Source organism: Bidens hawaiensis, unplaced genomic scaffold (assembly GCF_021521415.1).
Source record: "Bidens hawaiensis isolate Kalapana, Puna unplaced genomic scaffold, B.hawaiensis_p1.1 tig00021677_1, whole genome shotgun sequence".
Taxonomy (NCBI): domain Eukaryota; kingdom Viridiplantae; phylum Streptophyta; class Magnoliopsida; order Asterales; family Asteraceae; genus Bidens; species Bidens hawaiensis.
Window position 1 is genome coordinate 338,189 of NW_027493367.1, and position 27,583 is coordinate 365,771.

The 27,583-nt window shown below is 37.8% G+C and overlaps 1 pseudogene across 1 annotated transcript; it reads left to right on the plus strand.

Moving 5' to 3' along the window:
• Positions 1-17,347: 17,347 nt before the first annotated feature.
• Positions 17,348-27,150, plus strand: LOC143563979 (uncharacterized; annotated as a pseudogene). The gene is made up of 5 exons (XR_013140759.1): positions 17,348-17,485; positions 22,118-22,222; positions 22,917-23,081; positions 23,951-24,145; positions 24,913-27,150. The product of XR_013140759.1 is annotated as an uncharacterized LOC143563979 (transcript).
• Positions 27,151-27,583: the final 433 nt, after the last annotated feature.

Here is a 27,583-nt window from a genome sequence, read left to right on the forward strand (position 1 = left end):
AAGAAATGCAGGGGAAACATACCAAAGACTAGTCAACATGATGTTCAAGGATCAGTTGGGCAAGACTATGGAGTTATACATAGACGATATGGTGGTAAAGTCGAAGAAAGCTGAGGATCACCTTAGAGACCTCGAGGAAGCATTCAATATCCTTGACCAATATAACATGAAAATGAATCCGTCAAAATGCCACTTTGGTGTTAAGGCTGGAAAATATTTGGAATATATGGTGACTAAAAGAGGAATTGAAGCAAGCCCCGAGCAGATTAAAGCCATCCTCAATTTGAAGTCTCCTGCAAATGCCAAGGATGTCCAAAGACTCACGGGAAGAATAGCCGCTCTCAACAGGTTCATCTCAAGATCCTCCGAGAAGTGCAAAGACTTATATGACATTCTGATAAAGAATAAGAAGTTTGAGTGGACGGAAAAGCATGAAGCTACGCTTACAGCCTTGAAGGATTACTTATCCTCAGCTATAGCTCTAATGAAGCCTGTGGATGGAGAATCCATATATCTATACTTAGCTGTCTCAGGAAATGCAGTAAGTGCCGTCTTGGTAAAGGATCATGAAGGTGAACAACACCGAGTGTACTATGTAAGTAAGAGTCTTTTAGACGCAGAAGCCAGGCATTCTCATTTAGAAAAGTTAATCATTGCTTTAATTATAGCTTCTACTAAATTAAGACATTATTTTGAAACTCGTACTATCATGTTGAGAACTAATTATCCTGTCAAGTATGTTCTTAGAAAGCCAGAATTATCAGGTAGGATGGCTAAGTGGGTTGTAAAGCTGAGTGCATATGACATTTAGTATGAGCCTAGAACAACTATCAAATCGCAGGCACTCACAGACTTTGTGGCTGATTTCAGCAGTGACATGCAGAAAGAAGCCGACTTGGAGGATCAGCAACTAGATGCAACCAAGGATCCTTGGATTCTCTTCACAGATGGAGCATCCAACGTAAGATGAACAGGATTGGGCATACTACTGAAATCGCCACAGGGGGACATAATACACCAGTCCATTGCATGTGCGTTTCAAGCTACCAACAATGAGGCAGAGTATAAAGCACTCATCGCAGGTTTACTTTTAGCCAAGAGCTTGAGGATCAGGTATCTTCAAGTTTATATGGATTCTTTACTTATAACTAACCACTTTAACGGTTCTTATACCGTAAAAGGTGAGAATATGATCAAGTATTTAGAAATTGTGAAGGAATTGGCAAGATCCTTTGAAATGTTTAGTATAGTATAGGTACCAAGAGAGGAAAATGCTGGGGCAGACGCCTTAGCGAATTTAGCCTCATCCTTGAAAATTTCAGAAGATACGAAGATCCCAATTATCCACATACTCTCGCCAGCAATAGGAGAGAAAGAAGTGGGGAAATAACAAGTGACAAACAGATTGTACTTTGGGATCCATTATCCTCAGACAGCCAAGGATCCTGGATCCTCCCAATCAAGAAGTACATTCAGACTGGAGAGATCCCGGCTACGGAGAATCCAAAATCCTTCAAACTCAAGGTATCACAATATATTTTATTAAATGATATGCTATACAGAAAATCGCATGCAGGTCCATACTTAAGGTGCATAGAGGATCCTGAAATCCAAGAAGTACTTAAAGATTTTCACGAAGGAGATTGTGGCAACCACACAGGGGGAAGAGCATTATTCTCCAGGATACTTAGGACTGGGTAATTCTGGCCAACAATGAAGAAGGATGCAATAGAGTATTTGAAGAAGTGTGATGCCTGCCAAAGGCATGCAAATATCCTTCATCAACCATCAGAACCAATGTATCCTATATCCTCTTCATGGCCTTTCATGAAATGGGGAATGGACATTGTTGGTAAGCTACCAAAAGCACCGAGTGGAAAGGTCTTTATGCTTGCCATGACTGACTACTTCTCTAAATGGATTGAAGCAGAAGCATTTGTACAAGTTCGAGAAAGGGAAGTTATATATTTTATTAAAAGGAATATTATAACTAGATTTGGTATTCCTTCTGAGATTACATGTGATAATGGTTCCCAATTTATTGAGAAAAGAACAACTAACTTTTGTGACAGCTGGGGCATAAAGATGATTACTTCAACTCCAGTGCATCCTCAAGCTAATGGTCAAGCAGAGACTAGCAACAAAATCATCATCAACAATTTAAAGAAGAAGCTAGGATCCAAGAAGGGAAAGTGGGCCGAGGAACTACCATATGTTCTTTGGGCCGACAAGACAACACCCAAGAATGCAACAGGCCAAACACCCTTTTCGTTGGTATTTGGATTAGAAGCAGTAATCCCAACAGAGATGGTGGTTCCTACAGCAAGAACGAGCATCCGTGATCCTGAAGCCAACAAAGAAATCCTTATTGAAGACTTGGATACTGTTGAAGAACTCAGAGACCTGGCCAAGATCAGAATGGCAGCTTATCAACAAAGGGTAGTTGGGGCATACAACAAGAATATCAGGATCAAAAGATTTCAATAAGGAGATTTAGTTTTGAGGAAAGCCTTCTAAAATACTACCAATCCGGCTAATGGAAAGTTAGCACCCAAATGGGAAGGAACTTATCAGATCGAGTCGGAGGTAGGAAAGGGGGCATATCATTTGCTCACAATGGAAGTCAACAAGTTACCAAGAGCATGGAATGCTATACACCTCAAGAAGTATTTCTTCAGATCAAGATCAAGTATCCTTGAGGATCCATTATCCTTAGAGGATCCAGGATCCCGAAATCGTTAATATCTATCTGATTACTTATTCTTTACAATTTCCTATTATTAATTCCAGGATAACAAATTCTTAATAATTTATTTCTTCCAAGTTTTAAGTATCAATGCAGGATGTTAATAATATGTGTAATAACCAAGAGGTTGGCCACCTCTCCTTTACATTCAAGGTACTATACTATTTTCCTTGGCCTAGCCCACGTTTGGGTATGACCCCCGATGGTCATATCCTCTAAAGTTTAAAAGTTTTCACCTTTCTTATAAATAGAGTTTCTACACTCTCACATGGAGCGCACGTTATCCGACGTATAGTCCGGGGCAGCGGGACCAGTACACGCTTAGTGGCTGACAATTTCGTTGTCTTCGGCTATATGGGGGATCCTACGATTTATGGTAAACGTACCATACCACCGGTTTATAACGTTTTCACGTTATCTTCGTTTAGGCTAAATCCCGGGTTGGGCGAGTCCCCAGTTAACATCTGTATTTTGGGCTTGTCCCCAGTTTTGGGCTTGTCCCTAGTTGCACGGGCTTGTCCCCAGTATTTTGTTTGGGCTTGTCCCCAGCTTAATGGGTTTAATCCCGGTTAACATTATAAGTTATTTGCAACAGATTTTCTAAGTTCATTGTGAGGATCAAAACTTATGGATTCAGGATCCTTAAATTTCTTTTACAAGGATCACAGAAGGATAATTACTTACGGTAACCTAGGTCTAATCAAATCTTATGGTATGATTTCTAATTGTCAATTTACATGTATTTGGTTAAGATATTTGTAAGTTCTATTATTTAAGGATATTGAGTTCCTAGCCTATGTTTTTAAGGATATTTTATCCTAAAGATCGTGTTCAAAGATGTTTTTAATTTTTCAACAAGACTAAATTTATATCAAACAAACTTTTACAATAACAAGCAAATAGTTAAAAGCCTTATATTATTTAAAATAAATCGCCACGACTTATCCAAAATCCTTAACCCGGATTTCACCATGCAAAAGATGGACCATCCAACCGGGTTAAGTGAGTAGCACTAACTGTTCATAAGTGCAGGAAAATTAAAAACGAGGGCATCAAAACAAACAGAGGATCCATCCACCTTTTCTACCCTCCAAATTGTCTTAAGGATCATGGATCCTTTACCCTAGTTACTACTGTCTATTACAAACCGAAATTATTGTTCATAAAAACATCATAAAGAAAATAAAACGGGCTTGGGCCTTGTCTCAAGTATCCTTCATCGCCTGTTCATGTGGCTGCTTCCACCTCCATCGTTGCCTCATTTCCTTCTTCAGCTCATCCAGATCCTTCACACCGCTTGTACCTGCTCCGCCTGTATCCGCTAACTCGCCTTCTACTTCATCCTCGCCTCCACCCAAGTCAATCAAAGCCTGTTTCCACTTCTAGATTTCCCATGAAGATTTGTCAAAGGATGGATCACTGGCCTCAGTCACCAATTTGATTCAAGATTGCAAGACCGACTTAGCTGCCCAGACCTTTGCCTCTTCGGTGGCTCGATTGATCTCGTCCTGCATTTGGACTGCAAGTGTAGAAGCATGGTCTTCTGCCTGTTTCTTCACTTTGGTCATCTTGGAGAGGGCCTTGTCCTTAGCGGCAGCCATAGACCTCATTGCAGTGAGGTTCTCTTCGTACTCTCCAACAGTTTTCTCATAATGCTTCGGGCAGAAGTGATGGCCTATGAAAGAAAATAGGATAAGATTAAAAGGATACTTGGATAATAAAGATTGACAAGAATAAAGGATCCTTACATTCGAAAGCATTTCCAGAAGCTATTTTTCAGTATCAAAGGGGTTCTCTGCGTCTGAACTCTTCTTCCTTTTGTTTCCTGACTTAGCCCGGGTGGTGATTGGACGAGGCTCAGACGCTGGAGTTGGTTTCGGGGTTTTTATTCTTGGTAAACATGCAATCGATGTCTTCAAGGGAGAACTTGGAAGCGGACTTTCCTGACTTTTGAGCTCCTGTGAACAATAATTCGCAAATAAGTTTTCAATTATTTCTCTTTTTTATCATAAAATTTATTACTCTTACTTGACATGTTTGACTCCAAGTTAGACTCTTGAAAAGCCTCAATAAACTTGGCTTGAAAGGTTCTGATTGCAGGATCCAGTGATAGGAATTCTCAACTCTATCTTCAACTCCAGGTAGATCAGACAGCAAATCGAAAGTTTCAACTACACAAGCAATGAAAAATATTATCAAAAGAATAAAGTATCCTACCTTGGTTACCTAAGGATCCTAGATCCTACCCTTTGGTATCCGCTTTTTGGGAAGGTCAATTCCACCCGGAAGGGACTTACTTCTAACAAAGAAAAATTGGTTCCTCCAGAGGGAACCATTCAAAGTAACTTTGGAAATAGGAATCTCTTGGTGAGGTTTTGATTAGAAGACGAAGCGTTTGGAACAATGGGTAACTAGATTGTATAGGTATGATAACTCTGCCAAGCCGAATTCAACACCCTCCTCTTCGATTATCCTCTCTATGGTATGAAGAACTCTCCACAACATCGGCATGGTTTGGATATAACTAATCCCCGTCAAGGTAAAGAACCTCTGGGTTAAATCAGGAAAAAGGTACTTGTAGCCTATGAGAAACGGTTGGGCTGGAAAGAAAACCCAGTTTTTAGATATACAGTCACTACGGGCTGAAGAATCGAAGGGTCGGAAAATAGTGTTGGCCGGAAAGTGTGATCGGTATTCATCGATTTCTGGATCTGTGAACTTACAGATCTCGAAAGGAGGGGCTTGAAGGATGCCTTGCGGATGAAGATCATCGGGGTCGGTATGATTAAAAGAAGAAGAAGGGGATACAGAAATAGTCGACATATTGAAAGATAATAAAGAAGGAGAAAGAATGATACCTGGAAGACGCCTAGATATGTGGTTATAAGAGAGTTATAATCCTCTCATATATAGGTGGCGTATAAATATGGTTTATCGATATTAACCGCCTGACACACGTCTAATCATCTTCTTTTTTACAGGGGTTTGAAATTCAAAATAACATCTGTTATACACAATCACCCGCCATTTTGGGGGCAATTGTTAGGGCATGGATTTTATGATGAGGATCATTTATCCTTAACTATCTTGTGGATAAGTTATCCTTAAGATATGTATTAGGTTATGAAGGATCAACGATCCTCGGTATTATTTGTTTACCAATGATTGCATTTTTTATGATGATGTGTTAGCCAGGTATAACAATCTTATGATCAAGTCTACCGTACACCTCACTACAAGGCTTCAGTAGCGTAAGATCAAAATTAAAGACTAGGCTAAACAAAAGAGGTAGTAGAATAAAGAGACCAATTACTGAATACTATGAGCAAGATATGTTTTCCTTGAATACATGCTTGAATCAATTATCCTCATGGAGAATTCTCTAGCTAAAGTCTGGATCCAGGATCCTTAGTCAACATAGCTATTGATGGATGATTTTCGTATGAAGAATGAAGTTTAAATAACAACAACAACTGCTAGACTTAGTCTACCACTTATTGTGTCGCTAAACGTCTATTAGCACGTGGTCAAAGAGCACGATGAAGAGGAGTGGAAGACTATCGAGTTTATAGGACTTATTTGTTAGTTAGTTACTTTTCTTTTATCTTTATATACATTGAGTTGTGATCGACATTAGGGACATTCACACAGACTCTAGCTGCTAAGTTATCTGTAAACACACACATACATATAGCATTCATTGTATCTGTTGATCAACAACTCCAACCTTTGTAACATCCTTTTTTGATTAATAAAGTGGTGATAGACGATTTGTCATCACCCGGGGTTTTTGTGCCGGCGATCCGACCAAGATCAAGGGCTTTTCCTCGTAACAAATCCTTGTGTTTGTCATTATTTCGTTTACATATTCATTATTATTGTCATAGCACTATACCTCACAATTACGAATTTGGATACATTATCCTTAGCAGATTTTTATCCAAAACAGTGGGCGCCAAATTTTTTCAGTCAAAAATTAAAAAAGTGATTTTGTGATCAAATTCGTATGTGAGGTAGAGTGCTTGATCAAGAATAGGATGAACACAAAGATTTGGTTTCGAGGGAAAAAGCCTTTGATCGTGAGGATCTCCGGCATAAAAAAAACCCCGGACGGTGAAAACTATCACCGTCTCTTTTATTAATAACAAAAAGGGTGATTACAAGTGGTGGAGCTGATAGTAGAACGTATACTAAGTGTTACAATGAGTGTTGATAGCTAAGTAAGTGAAGTGTGTGTTCTAATCGATCATATCAACTCGTTTAAATAGTCAAAAGAGTACAACTGAAATTCCGAGAAACCTGGAATAAACCCTAGACTAAGTCTCCCATGATTCGTTGCTACCCACGTATGAGTTGACGAAGCCTCAATAATATCCGTTGCAAACCCACGTTCTTATTAGCATATTAAACATGTGGTCTTATCTGCAAAACAAACCAACAATAAAGGACAATTGAATTAGTCAAATATAATCCTCAGATATTTGCATCGGCAGGATAGGTCGTAATCCTTAAATCGTGATCAATCATGAGGATAAAAAATCTGCTCCCAACAGGTAATAACCCACCTTTATTGATTTTCTCTCTCCACATGCAATGCACATGTCAATTCCCCCATCATTTTAAAATGTCCATAACTTTTTCATAGGACATAATTTTTTTAAAAAAAAATTCACCATAATAATAAGCATTTTTTTATCTTTAATATGAGTATCATATTGTTATATAAAAATAAAAAAATTAATGGGTTTTTTAATTGTGTTTTTTTGTTGTTCATTGTGTCTTTTAGTTGATTTTTCATATGAATTGTATTATTGATTTTGATTATTATATTTTTCAACTGGTACTCATATTAAAGACAAAAATTAAAAAAAGATTACATCATTGTGCCGTTTGGTTCGTCATTAACTTTTAGTTATTGTGTAATACGTTCATTGTCTTTTATTCGGATTGACATATGGCAAATTCATTTAATTTGAGAAAAATAGTATTGCGTTCATTGTATATTATGTTCAAGTCATTGTGTAAGATGTTGTTGAAATTGTGTTTTACGTTTCAAATCATTGTGTTATATATATTCACCATTGTGTCTTACGTTTTAGGTCATTGTGTTATACGTATTCACCATTGTGTCTTACGTTTTAGGTCATTGTGTTATACGTATTCACCATTGTGTTTTACGTTTCAAGTTATTGTGTAACATGTATTAATCATTGTGTTTTATGTATTATATAACTTGTTATTCTTTTATCATTATTTTTACATATTATTATTACACAACTGTTTTGGACAAAAATCTACTAAGGATAATGTATCCAAATCTGTAATTGTGAGGTATAGTGCTACGGTATTAACAACGATTGTATAAATGAAATAGGGATGAACAACGTGATTTGTTGCGAGAAAAACCCCTTGATCTTGATTAGATCAAAGGAATAAAACCCTGGGTGATGACAAATCGTCTATCACCACTTTATTAATGTAAAAATCGAGTTACAAAGGTGGAGATATTGATCAATGAATACAATAATATCTAAGTGTTTTTTTTTTCTACAAGAGAGAATTCTGAGGTTGATGATGAACGTGTAATGTGCACAGTGTAACCCTAATTGATCATGATCTCATATATAAAATAAAATAAAAGCTAACTACCTCCTATTTTTATGCCACTCTTCCACTAGCTTCATCCATGACTTTTGACCACGTGTTTGACAAGTCCAGTAGCGAGATATAAGGCGGAATAGGTCTTGGAGCCGTTATATCTTTCAAATATTAATCTGCACATAAGAAACAATCGTTAACGATACCAATTACTGAGGATCCTTGATCCTGACATAGCTCTGGAACTCTTCAGAAGGATAATTGATCCAGACACGTCTTCAAGAATAACATATCCTCAGTACTCAATTATTTGTGACCCAATAAGAAGTCCTATAAATCCGCCATTATCCCCACTAAATGTGCTACAACCATTTGACCACGTACCATATCTTCTTGACTGCGAGTTAGTGAATAAACTGAGTCTTCTAACTATTACAACTGCTAAATACAAGACTACACATGAGAACAACCGTTAATTAGTAATAAGTACTGAGGATCCTTGATTACGACAGGAACTGGAATATATGCTAAGGATAACTAATCCAGAAATATTCCAGGATAACGTATCCACAGTGTCAAATTTCTGCGCCCTAACAATTGCCCCCAAAATGGCGGTTGTGATAAGGTCACAGCTGTCATTTTACCTTGAATTCAAACTTCCTGCAAAAACAAATGAGATTTGACAAGCTAGATATAATTATCATATATCTATAGAGTTTCCTTGGGAAATTCCCTTCCAGCTATATATCCAACTCCTCTTATTCTCCCTGCAAATCATGAACAACTAGTAACACCTGCTTAACCCGGGTGGATGGTCCATCTTTCGTATGGTGAAATCCGGGTTAAGGATTTTGGATAAGTCCAGGTGACTTATGATTAATAATAATCTAAACTTTTGACTATTCGCTTGTTATTTATTATTTTGAAAGTTTGTTTGACATAACTTTAGCTTTGTTGAGAATTTTAAGAAATATCTTTGAGTAACAATTTTTAGGATAGAATATCCTTGTAAAAATAGATTAAGAATTTCGTATCCTTAAATAATATAATTTACAAAGAATTAATCCAAATAAATGTAAATTGATATATTGAAACCATACGATAAGGTCTAATTAGACCTAGGTTACCATAAGTAATGATCCTTCCGTGATCCTTGTAGAAGTAAGTTTAGGATTTTGAATTCATAAGTCTTGATCCTCGTAATTGAACTTAGAACATCTATTGCAAACAACTTATAAGATTAATCGGGGTTAGACCCATTAAACAGGAGACAAGCCCATATAATAAATTGAGGACAAGCCCGTGCAACTGGGGACAAGCCCAAACTGGGGACAAGCCCAAACTAGGGACTGGCCCAAGATACGGATATTAACTGGGGACTTGCCCAACCCGGGATTTAGCCCAAACGTGAGATAACATGAAAATGTTATAAACCGGTGGTATGGTACGTCTACCACAAGTCGTAGGATCCTCCATATAGCCGAAGACAACGAAATTGTCAGCCACTAAGCGTGTACTGGTCTTGCTGCCCTGGACTATACGTTGGATAGCGTGAGCTCCAGGCGAGAGTGTAGAAACTATAATTGATAAGAAATGTGAAAACCTTTAAACCTTGGAAGATATGACCATCGGGGGTCATACCCTAATCGTGGGCTAGGTCAAGGGAAATAGTAAAGTACCTTAATTGTAAAGGAGAGGTGGCCAACCTCTTGATCATTGAATATCTTACTAATATTCTCCATTGTTACTTAAAACTTGGAAAATACAAATGTTAAGAATATGTTATCCTTAAACTAATAAAAATCTTAAACGAATAAGTGATAAAATAGATATTACCCATTTCAGGATCCTATATCCTATAAGGATATTTATCCTCAGAGGATATGTGATCCTGATCAGGAAAAGTACTTCTTGAGGTGGATAGCATTCTATGCTCTTGGTAACCTGTTGCCTTCCATAGTGAGCAAATGATATGCCCCCTTTCCTGCTTCCGACTCAATCAGATAAGGGCCTTCCCACTTGGGTGCTAGCTTTCCATCTGTTGGATTGGTTGTATTCTGGAAGGCTTTCCTCAAGACTAGATCTCCTTCTTGAAATCTTCTGATCCTTATACTTTTGTTGTATGCCCCAGCTACCCTTTGTTGATAAGCCGCCATTATTATGTTGGCTAGGTCTCTGAGTTCTTCCACAATATCCAAGTCTTCGAGAAGGATTTCTTTATTGGCCTCAGGATCACGGATGCTTGTTCTAGCTGTAGGAACCACCATCTCTGTAAGGATTACTACTTCTGATCCAAACACCAATGTGAAGAAGGTTTGCTCTTCGGCCCACTTTCCTTTCTTGGATCCTAGTTTCTTCTTCAAATTGTTGATGGTTATCTTGTTGCTTGATTCCGCTTGGCCATTAGCTTGAGGATGCACCGGAGTAGAGGTAATCATTTTGATGCCCCAACTGTCACGAAATTTAGTGGTTCTTTTCCCGATAAACTGGGAACCATTATCACAAATAATTTCTAAAGGTATACCGAATCTAGTAATAATATTTCTTTTAATGAAAGATATTACCACTTTTTCGCGGACTTGAACAAAAGATTCAGCTTCTATCCATTTTGAAAAATAGTCAGTCATTGCAAGCATGAATACTTTTCCGCCTGGTGCCTTTGGTAGCTTGCCAAAAATATCCATTCTCCATTTCATGAAAGCCCATGAAGAGGATATAGGATACATCGGTTCTGCTGGTTGATGAAGAATGTTTGCATGCCTTTGACAAGCATCACACTTCTTTGAATACTCCATGGCGTCTCTATTCATGGTTGCCAGAAGTATCATGTTCTTAGAATCCTAGAAAACAGAGTTCTACCTCTAGTATGATTACCACAATCTCCTTCGTGAAAGTCTTTGAGAACCTCTTGAATTTCAGGATCCTCGATACACCTCAAGTATGGGACCTGCAAGAGATTTCATATACAGAATATCATGTAATAAAATGTATTATGATACCTTGAGTTTTAAGGACTTCGGATTCTCCGTGGCTGGAATTTCTCCATCTTGGATGTGTTTTTTGATTGGGAGGATCAAGGATCCTTGATTGTTGGAGGATGATGGATCCCAAAGTACGATTTGTTTGTCAGTTGTTATATCTCCAACTTCTTGTTCTCCTATTGTTGGCGAGAGTATATGGATTATCGGGATCTTCATGTCTTCTGGAATCTTCAAATATGAGGCTAAATTTGCTAAAGTATCTGCCCCAGCGTTTTCTTCCCTTGGTACCTGATCAATACTAAACAATTCGAAGGATTTTGCTAATTCCTTCACAACATCTAGATATTTGATTAGTTTTTCACCTTTTACAGCATATGAGCCATTAAAGTGGTTAGCTATCAACAATGAATCTATATATACTTGAAGATACATGATCGTCATGCGTTTAGCTAATTGCAAACCTGCGATCAAAGCTTCATACTCTACCTCATTATTTATCGCTTGGAACTCACAGGCTATAGACTGGGGTAATATGTCCCCCTGTGGCGATCTCAGTAGGATACTCAATCCTGTTCCTCTTACATTGGAAGCTCCATCTGTGTAGACGATCCAAGTATCCTTGGTTTCTTCTAGTTGCTGGACCTCCAAGTCAGCTTCCTCTTGCATGTCACTGCTGAAATCAGCCACTAAGTTTGCTATTGCTTGCGATTTGATGGTTGTTCTAGGCTCATACTGAATATCACATGCACTCAGTTTCACAGCCTACTTGGCCATCCTTCCTGATAATTCTGGTTTTCTAAGAAGATTCTTAACAGGATAATTAGTTCTTAAAATAATAGTATGGGTTTCAATGTAATGTCTCAATTTCGTAGAAGCCATAATAAGTGCAAGAATTAACTTTTCTAAACGAGAATACCTGCCTTCCGCATTTAAAAGACTTTTACTTACATAATAAATGGGATGTTGTTCATCTTCATGATCCTTCACGAGGACGGCACTTACTGCATTTCCTGAAACAGCTAGGTATAGATATAGGGATTCTCCATCCACAGGCTTCATCAAAGCTGGTGCCAAGGATAAGTAATCATTTAAGGCTTTAAGCGCAACTTCATGCTTCTCCATCCACTCGAACTTTTTGTTTTTCCTAAGGATGTCTTAGAAATCCATGCACTTCTCCGAGGATTTGGAGATGAATCTGTTGAGAGCAGCTATTCTTCCCGTCAGCCTCTGGATATCCTTAGCGTTCACACGGGATTTTAGATTGATGATGGCTTCTATCTGCTCGGGGCTTTCTTCTATCCCTCTTTTAGTCACCATGTATCCTAGAAACTTTCCAGCCTTAACACCAAAATGGCATTTTAATGGGTTCAGTTTCATGTTATGTTGGTCGAGGATATTGAATGCTTCTTCAAGATCTCTAAGGTGATCTTCAGCTCTCTTTGACTTCACCACCATGTCATTTGTGTAGACCTCCATAGTCTTGCCTAACTGATCCTTGAACATCATGTTGACTAATCTTTGATATGTTGCCCCTGTCATGTCTGAATATTTGAAGGCAAACGTGGACTTTCTTCACTTTAGGAAGGATATTATATCCTCCTCGACCTCACTAGGTATACTGGATCCTAGTAACACCTTCACATCTGGATCCTTGGGATCCATGGATACTTCCTTTATGTATTTTTCCCGAGCTTCCAGCACGTCCCTAGGATGTTGCTGTGGTTGCTATGCTATCGTCTGTTTAGCTCCTGGCTTCATTGATGAAGAATAGTAGTTCTTGGCTTTGACTTGGTCACCATCTATCCTTACTACTCCCCTAGGAGTTGGTAGTTTGATGCATTGATGGTAAGTAGAGGCCACTGCTTTCGTCCCATGTAGCCAAGGCCTGCCCAAAATAACATTGCAACAAGAAAGGTTATATATAACACAAAATTTTTGGTAAGAATTTAACCCTTCGATGTATATAGGGAGTTTGATGTCCCCCAATGTTTTCTTGATTTCGCCACCGAAACCGACTAGCACCGATGTCCTTGGGATGATCTCTGAGTCTGGTATATTCATCTTTTGAAGCACATCGTGTTGGATGATGTTGACCGAGCTTCCACCGTCGACTAGGATCTTGCGTACATAATGGTTAGCAATAAACAAAGTAATAATCAAACCGTCGTAATGGGGATCCTGAATGCTTGATTTATCTTCTTCATCAAAGAAGATCCTTTTGTCTGTTGTCAAGGTTGTGGATATAACCGGTCGTTCCCCGTTATCCAACTTGGTCTCCTTGGCGAGCCTTTTAGCTGCGGAGAAGGAAGTTCCACATATGTTTGAGCCACCGGAAATGAAGTTGATTACTTGAGCATCTGGTGGGGGCGGAGTTTCTTTTTGAGGAACCTCTTCAGGATCCTGGATCCTTGACTTTTTTCTTCCCAACAGTTCCTTAAAATGGTCCTTGCTTAGGAGGTAACCAATTTCCCTCCTCAAACCGATGCAATCGTCCGTCATGTGGCTAAAATCCTCATGGAAAGCGCACCATTTGGATTTGTCTCTGAAGGTCGTTGACTTCTCGTTATTTCGGGGCCACCTTGCCTTCTCTCCTAGATCCTTCATGGCACAAATCAAGCCATGAGTGTCCACAGAGAAGCAGTATTCTGAGATGCTGGGGTAATCTTCATCATCATCTCCTTCTTCAACCACTCGGACATTTTGATTGTGGAACTTGGAATACGGCTTCAAGTTGTTGTTTCTGTATGAGGATTCTTTATTCTTGTCAGGGGATTCTTGCTTCGTCTGAGCCCCCAATCGTTCTTGGATCCTTTTGTCATCCTCCAATCGTATGAACCTCAGTGCTTTGTTCCTTAATTCATCCAAAGACCTGCAAGGAGTCATCACAAGATCATCATAAAAGAGGGAGCCCTTCTGAATTCCCATCTTGAATGCTTCAACAGCAGTAGCCATGTCGAGATTGGGGATTTCCAGGGCTTCCCTACCAAACCTTGTAACAAAATCCCTAAGGGATTCATCACTAGGTTGGATAACTTGATATAAATCACTAGTTAACTTCTCAAATTTCCTACTATAGGAAAATTGACTGTTGAATAAGTTAACTAAGTGTGAGAAAGAAGTAACAGAAAATGGAGGAAGACTTAGCAGCCATTTCAAAGCAGATCCTGATAGTGTGGCTCCAAAACGTTTGCATAGACAAGCCTCCTTGAGCCTCCCAGGAATCGGGTTGATGTCTATCCTTTCTCTGTATTAACTACCGAAGTGGCAGCAGTAGATTTCGAGCTCTGGAAGACTGGTAGTTGCGTCTTGTTCCCAGCAGCAGTAGCCCTTGTTGTCCCCGTGATTGGAGGAGGCATCGGTGGCAAAGTTCTTGAGGAGAGAGGAACCAAAGATGGCATGGTTGATGAAGCAGAGGTTGATTGAGAGGCCATTGGAAGTGATATAGGTAGTGAAAAAGTTGAATATTGATAGGGTATTTTCTGGATTATGGCACCAATTGCCCCACGGTGGGCGCCAAATTTTTTTGGACAAAAAATCTACTAAGGATAATGTATCCAAATCTGTAATTGTGAGGTATAGTGCTACGGTATTAACGACGATTGTATAAATGAAATAGGGATGAACAATGTGATTTGTTGCGAGGAAAAACCCCTTGATCTTGATTAGATCAAAGGAAAAAAAACCCCGGGTGATGACAAATCGTCTATCACCACTTTATTAATGTAAAAATCGGGTTACAAAGGTGGAGATATTGATCAATGAATACAATAATATCCAAGTGTGTGTTTTCTGCAAAAGAGAATTCTGAGGTTGATGATGAACGTGTAATGTGCAGAGTGTAACCCTAATTGATCATGATCTCATACATAAAAGAAAATAAAAGCTAACTAACTCCTATATTATGTCACTCTTCCACTAGCTTCATCCATGACTTTTGACCACGTGTTTGACAAGTCCAGTAGCGAGATATCAGGTGGAGTAGGTCTTGGAGCCGTTATATCTATCAAATATTAATCTGCACATAAGAAACAATCGTTAACAATACCAATTACTGAGGATCATTGATCCTGACAAAGCTCTGGAACTCTTCAGAAGGATAATTGATCCATACACGTCTTCAAGAATAACATATCCTCAGTACTCAATTATTTGTGACCCAACAAGAAGTCCTATAAATCCGCCATTATCCCCACTAAACGTGCTACAGCCATTTGACCACGTGCCATATCTTCTTGACTGCGAGTTAGTGGATAGACTGAGTCTTCTAACTGTTACAACTGCTAAATACAAGACTACACATAAGAACAACCGTTAATTAGGAATAAGTACTGAGGATCCTTGATTCTGACAGGATCTGGAATATATGCTAAGGATAACTGATCTAGACATATGCCAGGATAACGTATCCACAGTGTCAAATTTCTGCGCCCTAACAACAACGGTGTTATTAATATTTAAAAAAACATAATGATGAGTTGAAAGACGGACGAAAAAACACAATGGCGAAAAAAGACACAATGGTGCGCGAAAAGACACAATGGTGTGTGAAAAGACACAATGACGAAGAAAGACACAATGGTGTGCGAAAAGAAACAACGACGAAAAAAGACACAATGATAAGCGAAAAGACACAATGACGAAAAAAGACACAATGATGTGAGAAAAGACAAAATGAGGAAAAAGACACAATGATAAGCGAAAAGACACAATGGTGTTTGAAAATACACAATGGTGTTTGAAAAGACACAATGATAAGCGAAAAGACACAATGGTGTACGTAAAGACACAATGGTGTGCGAAAAGACACAATGACGTAATTTTGTTTTAAGTTTTATATAACAAAAATCATACTTATATTAAAGATAAATAAACACTTGTTATTATGATGATTTTTTTTTTAAAACAAATATCATACGAAAAAGTTATAGACGTTCTAAAATGATGGGGGTATTAACATGTGTCTTGCATGTGGAGAGAGAAAATTTGTACAATTACCTCTATACCTGTTAGGGCCCAAATTTTATAGTCGGATCTGTGGTTAGCTCAGCTCAGGATCCTGAATATGCTCGGGATCCCGAATATGTTCAGGATTCTCAGATAAGTTTAGTATCCTGAGTATTAATGCTAATAAATAGATATTTCTCTCTTGGTGTTGATTTATAATTGCAAATATTAATTGTTGATTTAGTCCATGCGAAATACACGATTGGTGGTTGCATAAAACGTGTGGAATGAGCTATAACTGCTAGGATTAAGGGCCAAGTAATGGTTAACAGTCAAATATTGACTGTATGCTGAAATCTCGCACTTATAGTTAATATTAGCACGTGGGAGAACTCTATTATTGTCAGGAATCATTTCTACGTATAAGGATCCCGGATTTACTAACATGATTTCAGTATTTGGTATCCCTGATAATTACTAATTGTTGTATTATCCTTGAATATTTGAGGTTATTTCGCAGGTGGGACCACGTTTGATGAGTGACTCCCAAAAGAATCGGTCAAAGACGTGGGATGAACGTGGATAGACTCAAAGAAGAGTGCTCCAACGGCTATATTGGAAGACTCTTTCAGTTCCGGGATACTCGGAGAATTAGTTAGGTATTTTTAGTATAAATGGGCTGATGTGATCAGTTAGGAAAAACACATGTAACACACACTTCACGTACTTAGCTAACAACACTCTTTGTAACACTTAGTATACGATCGGTTATCAGCTCCACCACTTGTAATCATTCTTTTTGTTATTTATAAAGAGACGGTGATAGTTTTCACCGTCTGGGGGTTTTTTGTGTCGGAGGTTCTCACGATCAAGGGCTTTTTCCCTCGAAATCAAATCATTTTGTTCATTCTATTGTGTTTATTCTATTTCTGATCAAGCATTCTACCTCACACACGAATTTGATCACAAAATTAAATTGTTAAGTTTTGACCGAAACAATTTGGCACCCACCATGGGGCAAACGGGTCTTTGATCATTATTAACCCTCAAATTAAACCCTACTTTCAACATCCACAACATGTCTTCCCAACCGAAGAATGTTTCCTCTTCTGCCGCAGCTTCAGACTCCTCTGTGAGGCCTCTTATGCCTCTTCCTCCTCCTGCTGGTGGTATCCCGAAGAAACCTGACAACACTCAGAAGAAACCTACTACTCCCGTGTTCTCATAATCGAGACCGTCTCCCTAGGATCCCATCATGGTATCTAACAATGACCTTCTATCTATGTATAGACGGTTGCAGGAATAGATGGATCGTCAGAACAAGACCAACCAGATGCTCGTGAAGGAACAGGAAGATATCGAAAAGCCAAGAAGTCGGCGGAAGAATTTACACCACTAATCCCAAGATCTATGGATTTCACTCCTCCAGGATCCTCATGATTGGTGCGTCTGGAGTCGACCATGGCATACAAATCTGGATCCTCATTTTTCCAGCACTCAGGGTCTGCAGGATTACACTCATCTGGATCCCAGGGATACTTGCATGCATCTTCAGTTGGGCCATTTCAACATGCAGGATCCTCGGGATTGTCGCAGCAGGGAGGATCCTCAGGATCATTTCAACAGTCCGGATCCTCAGGATTGTTCCATCAGACAGGGTCCTCAGGTCCTTATCAGCAGGAGGTATCCTCATGATTTCAACAGTAGGCAGTATACTCAGGATTTCAACAACCATTTGCTCAGACTCAGAAATTCGCAGGGTCCTCCGAGGTGCACCAGGGAGACTTTATCCCGATGCAGGCTAACACTTTGACCACTCCACTTGCTACTCCGGGAAATACTATGTTTGGGAATGCAAGCTACAACACCCAGACTGTTCCTCTGAATATTAATCAGGGTAACACTTTCAATACAATTCCCTTTAATGCTAATCAAGGATTTTTACAGGATGCAGGCATAATTTCAAGTTTAGCCTGAGAATTACGAAAGCTTAAGGACATGATCTCGAATGTTCCTTGTGTAATCCGTCCAATGGCTGATGTTCCCACTGATAGTCACAGAATATCCCGATTTGTGCCATCAATTGGTGACGTACAGATCCCAAAACGGTTTCAAACCCCAAATATGAAACTGTATGATGGTTCAACGGATCCTGAGGAACATATTGCACAGTATAGAGAGCGCATGGAGATCAACCCAATCCCTATGGAAATCAATGAAGCGTGTCTTTGCAATGGATTTGGGTCTACCTTGACCGGAGCAGCCATGAAATGGCTATTGAGTATTCCTCCTAACACCATCACCTCATTTTCTCATTTAGTTAACTTGTTCAATAACCAGTTTTCTTGTAGTAGAACATTTGAAAAGATGACAGGTGATCTTTATAGGGTTACCCAGAATCCTGGGGAATCCTTGAGAGATTTTATTACCAGGTTTAGCAAGGAGTCGCTAGAGATTCCAAACCTAAATCTTGCTTCGGCAGTGGAAGCTCTTAAGTTGGGGTTAGAGAAAGACTCCTCTTTCTATGATGATCTTGTTATGACTCCATGCAGGTCGTTAGATGAAGCAAGAAGCAGAGCTCTGAGGTTTATCAGGCTAGAGGACGATAAGAGAAACTTTAAAAAGATCGATATCCCAAAATATGATCAGATGAACAGGAAAACCGAATCCTCAGGAAAATTATATCGGTCAAAGCCTTACTATAAGCCTGATAAACCCAGGATTAATGCAGTAGATGATCTTGTTATGACTTCATGCAGGTCGTTAGATGAAGCAAGAAGCAGAGCTCTGAGGTTTATCAGGCAAGAGGACGATAAGAGAAACTTTAAAAAGATCGATATCCCAAAATATAATCAGACGAACAGGAAAGCCGAATCCTCAGGAAAATTATATCGGTCAAAGCCTTACTATAAGCCTGATAACCCCAGGATTAATGCAGTAGATGATGAAGAATATCCTAAGATCTCTGAATATTGTTTTTCTGTTAATGTTGGTGGATTAATATGTGCCATGCAGGACTTAGGTGAAAAAGCCATGTGGCCAAAGAAGACGGAGAAACAAGGAACCTAGAAAGACAAGTCAACCTGGTGTGCCTTCCATAAAGATTTCGGGCACTTGACCGATGATTGCATTGCACTCAGAAGGGAGATTAGCTATCTTCTCAGCAAGGGCCACTTGAAAGAGCTACTTGGCTGAAAGAAGGGAAAAGAACAAAATCCTGAAAAAGTTCCTAAGAAGGCGACTCCTCCACCAACAAATGCAAAAACAATCCTCTTCATATCCAGAGGATCTGACATCTGTGGAACCTCTTATTATGCTACGAAAAGAAATGTCGATCAAAGAAAGCTAGAAGTAGTTGACAGACCAACAAAGACATCCGTTCTCACTCAAGCAAAGACCATATCTTTTGATGAAAGAGATAGAATCAATATTCAGGATCCTCGCCATGATAGTTTGGTAATAACATTATATGTGGCTAACCATTATGTGTGCAGGATCCTCATCGACGGTAAAAAAAGCTCTGTCAACATTATTCAACTGGATATGCTGAAAAAGATGAATATTCCTGAAGATGAGATTATCCCAAGCTCCTTAGGGTTGGATTCAGTGGAGATACTAAAAATACTATTGGGGATATCAAGCTCCCAGTATATGTTGAAGGGGTAAACAAAATGCAAAAATTTTGTGTTGTTGAATATTTGTCTTGTTGCAATATTATATTAGGCAGGCCCTGGATACACGACATGGAAGCAGTCCCTTCCACTTATCACCAATGTGCAAAACTCCCAAGTCCATGGGGAGCTATCAAAATCATCAGTGATCAACAAGATGCAAAGAATTGTTAAACCTCTTCTATGAAGTGTACTGCCAAATCCCAGCATGCGTAGCAATTACAGAAGCCAGCACGAGACGTAATGGAGGCCAGGGAACAAGAAATTAAAGAAAAACTTCCTTGTCCCGAGGATCCTGAAGTCAAAGTGCTGATAGGAACGAGCAATCCTGAGGATATTGAGTCAAAGTTGCTCGATTTACTCAATTCAAGACTGTCAACATTTGCATGGAAACATGAAGATATGACAGGTATTTCCAAAGATATTATAACACATAAACTTGGAATTGATAATTCCTTCAGGCCAATCATCAAAAGAGAAGAATATTTGCACATGAAAGAAACATCATCATCCAAGAAGAAGTTGAAAGACTCTTGAAGGCAAATATGATCAGCGAAGTTCAATATCCCCGATAGTTAGCAAATGTGGAGGTTGTACAGAAAAAGAATGGCAAATGGAGAGTTGGTGTAGATTTCACATACTTGAATAAGGCCTTCCCTAAGGATCCATTTCCTCTACCACACATAGATTCAACTACATGAATAGACTCAAAGAAGAGTGCTCCAACGGCTATATTGGGATTTTTAGTATAAATGGGCTGATGTGATCAATTAGGAAAAACACATGTAACACACACTTCACGGACTTAGCTAACAACACTCTTTGTAACACTTAGTATACGATCGGTTATCAGCTCCACCACTTGTAATCACTCTTTTTGTTATAAATAAAGAGACGATGATAGTTTTCACCGTCCGGGAGTTTTTTGTGCCGGAGATCCTCACGATCAAGGACTTTTTCCCTTGAAATCAAATCATTGTGTTCATTCTGTTTTTGATCAAGCACTCTACCTCACAAACGAATTTGATCACAAAATTAAATTGTTAATTTTTGACCGAAACAATACCCTTTTTCTTTTTGTCCCCACTTAACACATGTTAATTATTTATTGTTTCTCACACTTGTCATTTTTTTGTTACCCTTTATAGAATAACTTAATCAATTAAGATCATAGTTTTAATAGGAAAAAATTATGAGACTTAATAATTGACATGTGCCATCATTATTTTAATTTATTAAAATAGAATTGGTAGATTATTATTATTCTTAAAAAGAAAAATAAATGCGTGCTAAAATTCCCAAATTCTTTTGACTTGTTGACAATCCGATCGTCGTCCCCACCGGCGCCGCCGTACACTGCCAGAATTCTTCCCGCCGGCGAACAACTCTCCCTCTATCTTCATCTTCATACAAACTAATGTAATAATTGCTCTATTAATTCGTAATTTCATTCGAACTTAATATACCATTTGGGTTTTTTTTTATTATGATTAATATTATAGTATACATGAATTGAATTGGTTGCTCGCAGGTTATTCAAGTCCTCTCTCATGTCTGTGTGAAGAATTGAAGCTTTATTATTTTTCTTCATTATACATGTTGCACACCAAGTGTTTGTGAAAATGCCTCTTAATAAGAATTTCTCAAGTTTTTATTTGTAGGGGTGAGCATAAACCGGGTAAGACCCAACCCGGTTATTTACAATAGGGCAGGTTCCCGTGTTCTAATAATATCATTAATGGGGGTCTTACGGGTGTCTGACCATTTTCTCTTTACATAAACTAGGTAAGACTAGTGAGACCCGCAAGAGAATTGCTTATATACAATAGGGTCGGCTCTCGGGTCCTGCGAATACCACAAAACTGGGTCCTGGACTGGTCTCGCGGGTCCTAAGAATATCATTGAACGGGTAAGAGCCGCCCCTGATCAGACCAGGTTATTTAGAATAAGGTCGGTTTCCGGGTCCTAAGAATAACAGCTCTGGGTCGGGTATCAGGGATTTGATCACTTTCTCTTTACATAAACCGGGTTAGACCGTGAGACCCGAACCGATCAGACCCGATTATTTACAATAGGGTTGGGTTCCAGTCCTGAGAGTACCACTGAACGGGTCTGAGTTGGGACTCGCTGGTCTGACCTGGTTGCACACGTAGTTTTAGTTTGTACACTCTTAACAGTATTGTGCTCTGGTTTTTACAGGCTCTCTGGATATGTTGAAGTTAATGGTTTTGAAAGCTAATTCTACACACAACATCTTCAATCTTTCACAATACAATCAACAGGTACTTGCATTACACACTGCTTTCTTTAAAAATGCAACATTTAACTTGTCACACACTTGGTTTTGAAATGCACACATCAGGAGTGCATAATGCGCAATGTGCACAATACGCTGATATGATCGATTGCGTCAAGTCTGTGATTTCATGATGCGCTCTAAATCGCATAACGCGCGATTCCGTCTGATGTGTGCATTTCTGAGTTAAAGTGAGTTCCCGCATAGATTACTTATATATTATGCATAGACTGCTTGTACACAAAGAGTTGAAGACTTATTATGGTTATATAAAATCCTTCTTTGTTACTATAGATTTTTCTTGAATATATTTATTTTAATATATATATATATATATATATATATATATATTTGCATTTGATAGTTAACAAGTTAAAATATTATTTGCAAATAAATTTTTAGTTTTTTTGAACGGAAACACCTCATTTAGCACACATCAAGCATCACGCATTGACTTTTTGGATCAAGTCACATCGGAGTGCATCACACATTTAGTTTTACATAAAACCAAGGTCACACAGTGTAATGAGAATGCAATATAACGCAATTGGAGTTTAATGCATACTCTTGTATGGTTTACTTAAATTGGAGACATTTTTAATTTGTAATAAATTAACCACTGCTTCAATTCGCACTTTAATTGATTGAGAGTAATATATAAACTTTGTTATCTTATACAGGAAATAATTACTGGTTTATTGTTTGCTACTGAAGATTTACATCTTTTATTTCATCAGCTATTTTACAACAATTTCCAAACCCTAGACTATCAAGAACTGTATATTTCAAACATGTAGATGTTTTTTTCACAGCAAACTCACCTGCACGAATCTGATCTATATGAGGTAACTGACACAACTTTTAGTACACCTGGATTTTAACTTTAATTTCATTTGAGTTCATATGTTGCCATCAAAAGTCAATGGATTCTAAAAAACTTTTTAGTACTTGTATCTTTATTGATGTCAACATTTGGTATACCCATAGTTATCAAATGCGCTAGGCGCACTTAAGGTGCATAGGCCTCACCTAAGGCCTAGGCACAAGGCGCAAAAAAATCAGGGCCTGAAGAAAAAAAGCGCACTTGAATAAAAAATTTTAAATATATTATGAATATGAAAAATAATACCATTCTTCAAATAAAATAAACAAAAGCTATTATATGATATTTAATATCATCTAATCAGTACCAAAAGTTTAAAAATAGTCAAGATTTAAATGTAATTCCAGAACTTGAATTACAAAATGTATCAATATAATGCCTTTGGCCTCTCCTAGATCTAAGTTTTAATAGCACTCCTTGCGTTTCTTTTGCTCGGCTTTTATCTTCTCATGTTCTTGGCATAGACAATGCTGAAGGGCTCTCCTAGGAACTAGAAGCGCATTTATTTAGCCTCGCCTGAAAAATGGGCCTAGGCGCAACGAGCGAGGGCTTTTAATAACTATGGGTATACCTGTTGTAATCTTAATGTTAAAACTGCAACATAGTCAGTAGGCCTGTAAACGAACACGAAAGGGGCTTTGTCATGCTTGTTCGTTTATATAAATGAACAGAAAGTTGTGTTCATGTTCGTTTGTTTGTTAAATGAGAAAAACATAAATGAACTTCCCACCGAACGGTCCACGAACAGGAAACTGAACGTTCTATTTGTATTAATTATTCTATTAGTTTCCTTGTTTGCGCTCATGATAATTGCAAACCGAACACGTACAGGATTTCTAGAGACACTAAGTTATTCCCAGTTGCTTTTCAAGATGTTATTGCAATAGTTGGAAGTAAATATCAAAATAAAATACAAGATTGGCCGCCACCCGTCAAAAGTTCTAAGGATGGAGGCAATCTTGAAGTGGCATTAAATATACTGGATGCCGTCCTTAAGTCTAGTTTGGAGCGATTGAAAGTTATGAGGTCAGACTTACAAATTTTATTCTGCTGTGTAATTGTCGCTTGTGTTAAAGAACAAAGAAAACTTAAAAAGGTTTATCACATTCTTCTAAAGCATCCTTTAATATTTTCATTTTGGCTTTGTGGAACTTGGTCCTTTTTTGCATGTGAAATCTGCCTGTTTTTAAGTTATGTAGCTGTTTATAATAAAAATATAGGCTGTGTTTGGTATGCATGAAATGAGTAGACCATTCTGAGTGAATGAAAAAATGGGTTTGTTAACCATGTTGAATTGAATGGACCATTCCATAAGGAATTTGATTCTTTTAAGTTTTAAAGGTTTTCATTCATTGAGGGGAGGCATGTGTTTTTCCATTCTTACAAGGAACGGAAAGTAATTGAATTTACAATTTAATCCAACCTTTTATTCAGGAAGTTATAGTAGCATTGTCTTCTAACAAGATGTCAAGATTAAACTCAATGAACATATTTTTAAATTTTTTTCTCTAAAAATATGTTTTTATTTTTCAATTTTTTACTTAAGTTGTCCTTAAATTTTTTTAGTTTCTAATTCTTTAATTTTTTCAAATATAATTTCTGATAATTATATTTTATCAAATTATGTAAAAAAGTTATATCTGGATTTAGATTCAACATTGAAAATTGATTTGTTAGTTAATATTTGTTTAAACATGTCGTGTTTAATCAAAAAAGTGAAATAGAAGTGCGTATCAAACAATACTTGAATGACTCTTTCCATTCTCTCATGTTTATTATGATGTAATTTTCAGGGAAAGCATGTCACTGGCACATAATATAGACCATTACAACTACACTATGAAGGCAGGATACAGTAAACATCTAAATACAATCAGGAATCTGAGTTTAGGAGGCAGGTTAGGTGCAGCTTTGTGGCTGCATAACAAAATGATACACAACAACTTTATTCCAGATGTAGTTACACATAATCACCTTATTAATGGATTTTGTAAAGTTGGGGCTTTTGAGAAAGCGGAGTGGCTTATAACTCAAATGTCTTACCGTGGCCCGCCTCCAAACTGCGCTACCTACAACACTTTAATGAAGGGTTATTGTGCTTTCAATGATATTGAGAAAGCTCTGGATCTTTTGTCAACCATGAGTGATGATGACGGTGGTAACAAGGTGAAACCAAATATTGTCACTTTTAATATTCTAGTTCATGCTTTATGTAAAAAAGGCTTGTCAGATGAAGCTAGAGTACTTTTTTCAAAATTAACAGATGAAAATCGTGAAAAGAACCTAATAGCATCAACAATATTAATGGATAATTATTTCAAGAACGGGAATGCATCTCTTGCTCTCACATTTTGGGGAGAGATTTGCAAAAAGAGTAAAGAGTTGGATGTTGTTGCGTATAATGTTCTTGTCCATGGATATTATTTGAGCCTGAATTTGATTTTTGTGTATAAATATGTTAATGAAATGTTGAAAATCGGTTTGGATCCCGATAGTTTCACATTCAACACCCTGATTAGTGGGCTTTGTAAGGCGAAGAGGATAGATGATGCTTGTTATCTGTTCTACAATGTCATGCCGAGAATGGGTGTTTCTCGTGATATGGTTTCGTACAGCACACTTATTCAAGGATTATGTAATGTTGGTAATGTGGTCAAAGCTCATGAGTTACTTAATTGTATGTTGGGAAAATCAATGGTCCCTAAACCTCAAATCTGGAACATTGTTATTCACCGGTATGGTCAAAATGGAGACAAACGAAACGCGATTCAAGTAAGGGATCAGATGATAACACATGGCGTTTCACCTAATGTGTTTACTTTTAATGCTTTGATACACATGTTTATAAAAGCTGGAGAAATATTTGAGGCTCATTTATTAATGAAAAAGATGTTAACGGTTGGCCCGTTGCCCGATACGGTCACTTATAATCTGCTGGTAGGTGCAGAGTCTGAATATGGACACCTGTACTCTGCTGAACAAGTGTATGATGACATGTTAAAACGAGGGTATTGTCCGGATGTCGTGACGTACACGAAACTTATAAAAGGTTATTGTTTGAGAGGGAAGGTAAACGAGGCTGAGAGATTGTTTTTCAGTTTATGTGAGTCTAATTTGGTTATTGATCATGTGCCATTTCAAATACTTATAAAAAAGTATTTTAAGATAAGGGATTTTGATCGTGCATATGGTGTTTATCAAAAGTGGGTACGAATGGAATAATGTGAATGAGATGCATTGTTACTGAGAGCATCAAAATGAGGTTGTACAATGTTGTTTCTACACTGTTAAGGTGATGGTTTTAACCACATGCAGCTATCGTGTTATTTCTTCTTCAGGTACGTATATCCTTTAATCTGGATTTCTTATGTTCTTTTATTCACATTGGTGCCTTGTGACATTTTTTAAGTAACGGGAGGTTTAGGAATTTTCTCCTTCTTTTGACCTTTCATTCTTAGCTATTTTACCTTCTTAAACAAGACACGGGCCACGTATGACTTATGTTTGAGGATGGCTATGCACAGATTAGGGGTGTTCAGCGACTCAGATTTCGAATTATTCGAATTTTGTAATTTTGAAGCGGGATTTGAATTCGATTTGAGAGTTTGAAATTCGAATCAATTTTATTCGAATTTGGTCAAGAAAAATACGATATTTTATTCTAGTTTCAAAGTGGTCACGTTCAATTACATGCTCGTAGCAACTAACAAAAGTATTGGGCTGAGGGACTTTTTCGTGAAAAATGAGAAAGTATGCTGATTTTTATGGTGCAAACTCTTTCCTTTTGTTCACACATTTTTTTCTTTATTTAATTTCAATTTCCAGACTTTCAGTACTTAAAACAATGATATTTCTGCAACACACAACATTGTGTACATGTAGTTGTAGTTTTCTCTCCATGGATATTTAAAGCCGGATTATATTAAAATTCACCCGAGGCTACTTTTATTGATTGAAAATCACACATTTATGTAATTTTTGCCTACTGCTGTCTAGATTTTAATCAATTAACCATTGCTGCCATCCTGTTAGGCTGTGTTATCGAGTCACATTTAAAGAGGGGAGGGGAAGGAAATGAGAAGAAAATGTGAAGGAATCATGTTCCAGAGATTTTTTACGGAGGGGAGGGGAGGGGAAGGGAGAGAAAAGACTAGAAAATTTAAGTCCATACTCATCCTTCCAAATTGGAAAGATTAGGAGAGAAAATGTGTGTATAACATTAACTACCTATTAACTCCTAATTTTTCTTTCATTTTCTTTCAATTTCATTAAACTCTGGAACATGAATTGAAGTGACACATTTTTTTCTTTATTTATATCACGTGTAATATATTTTTAGATTTGATCATACGGTGTTTTTGTGAGATATGAAACTAGTACAGAAAAGTGGGGTTCGGGTAGTCGATAGGACTAGTTGGATATGATATTCTTCCAGTTCATTTAATTGAACTTGCAACTATGCTG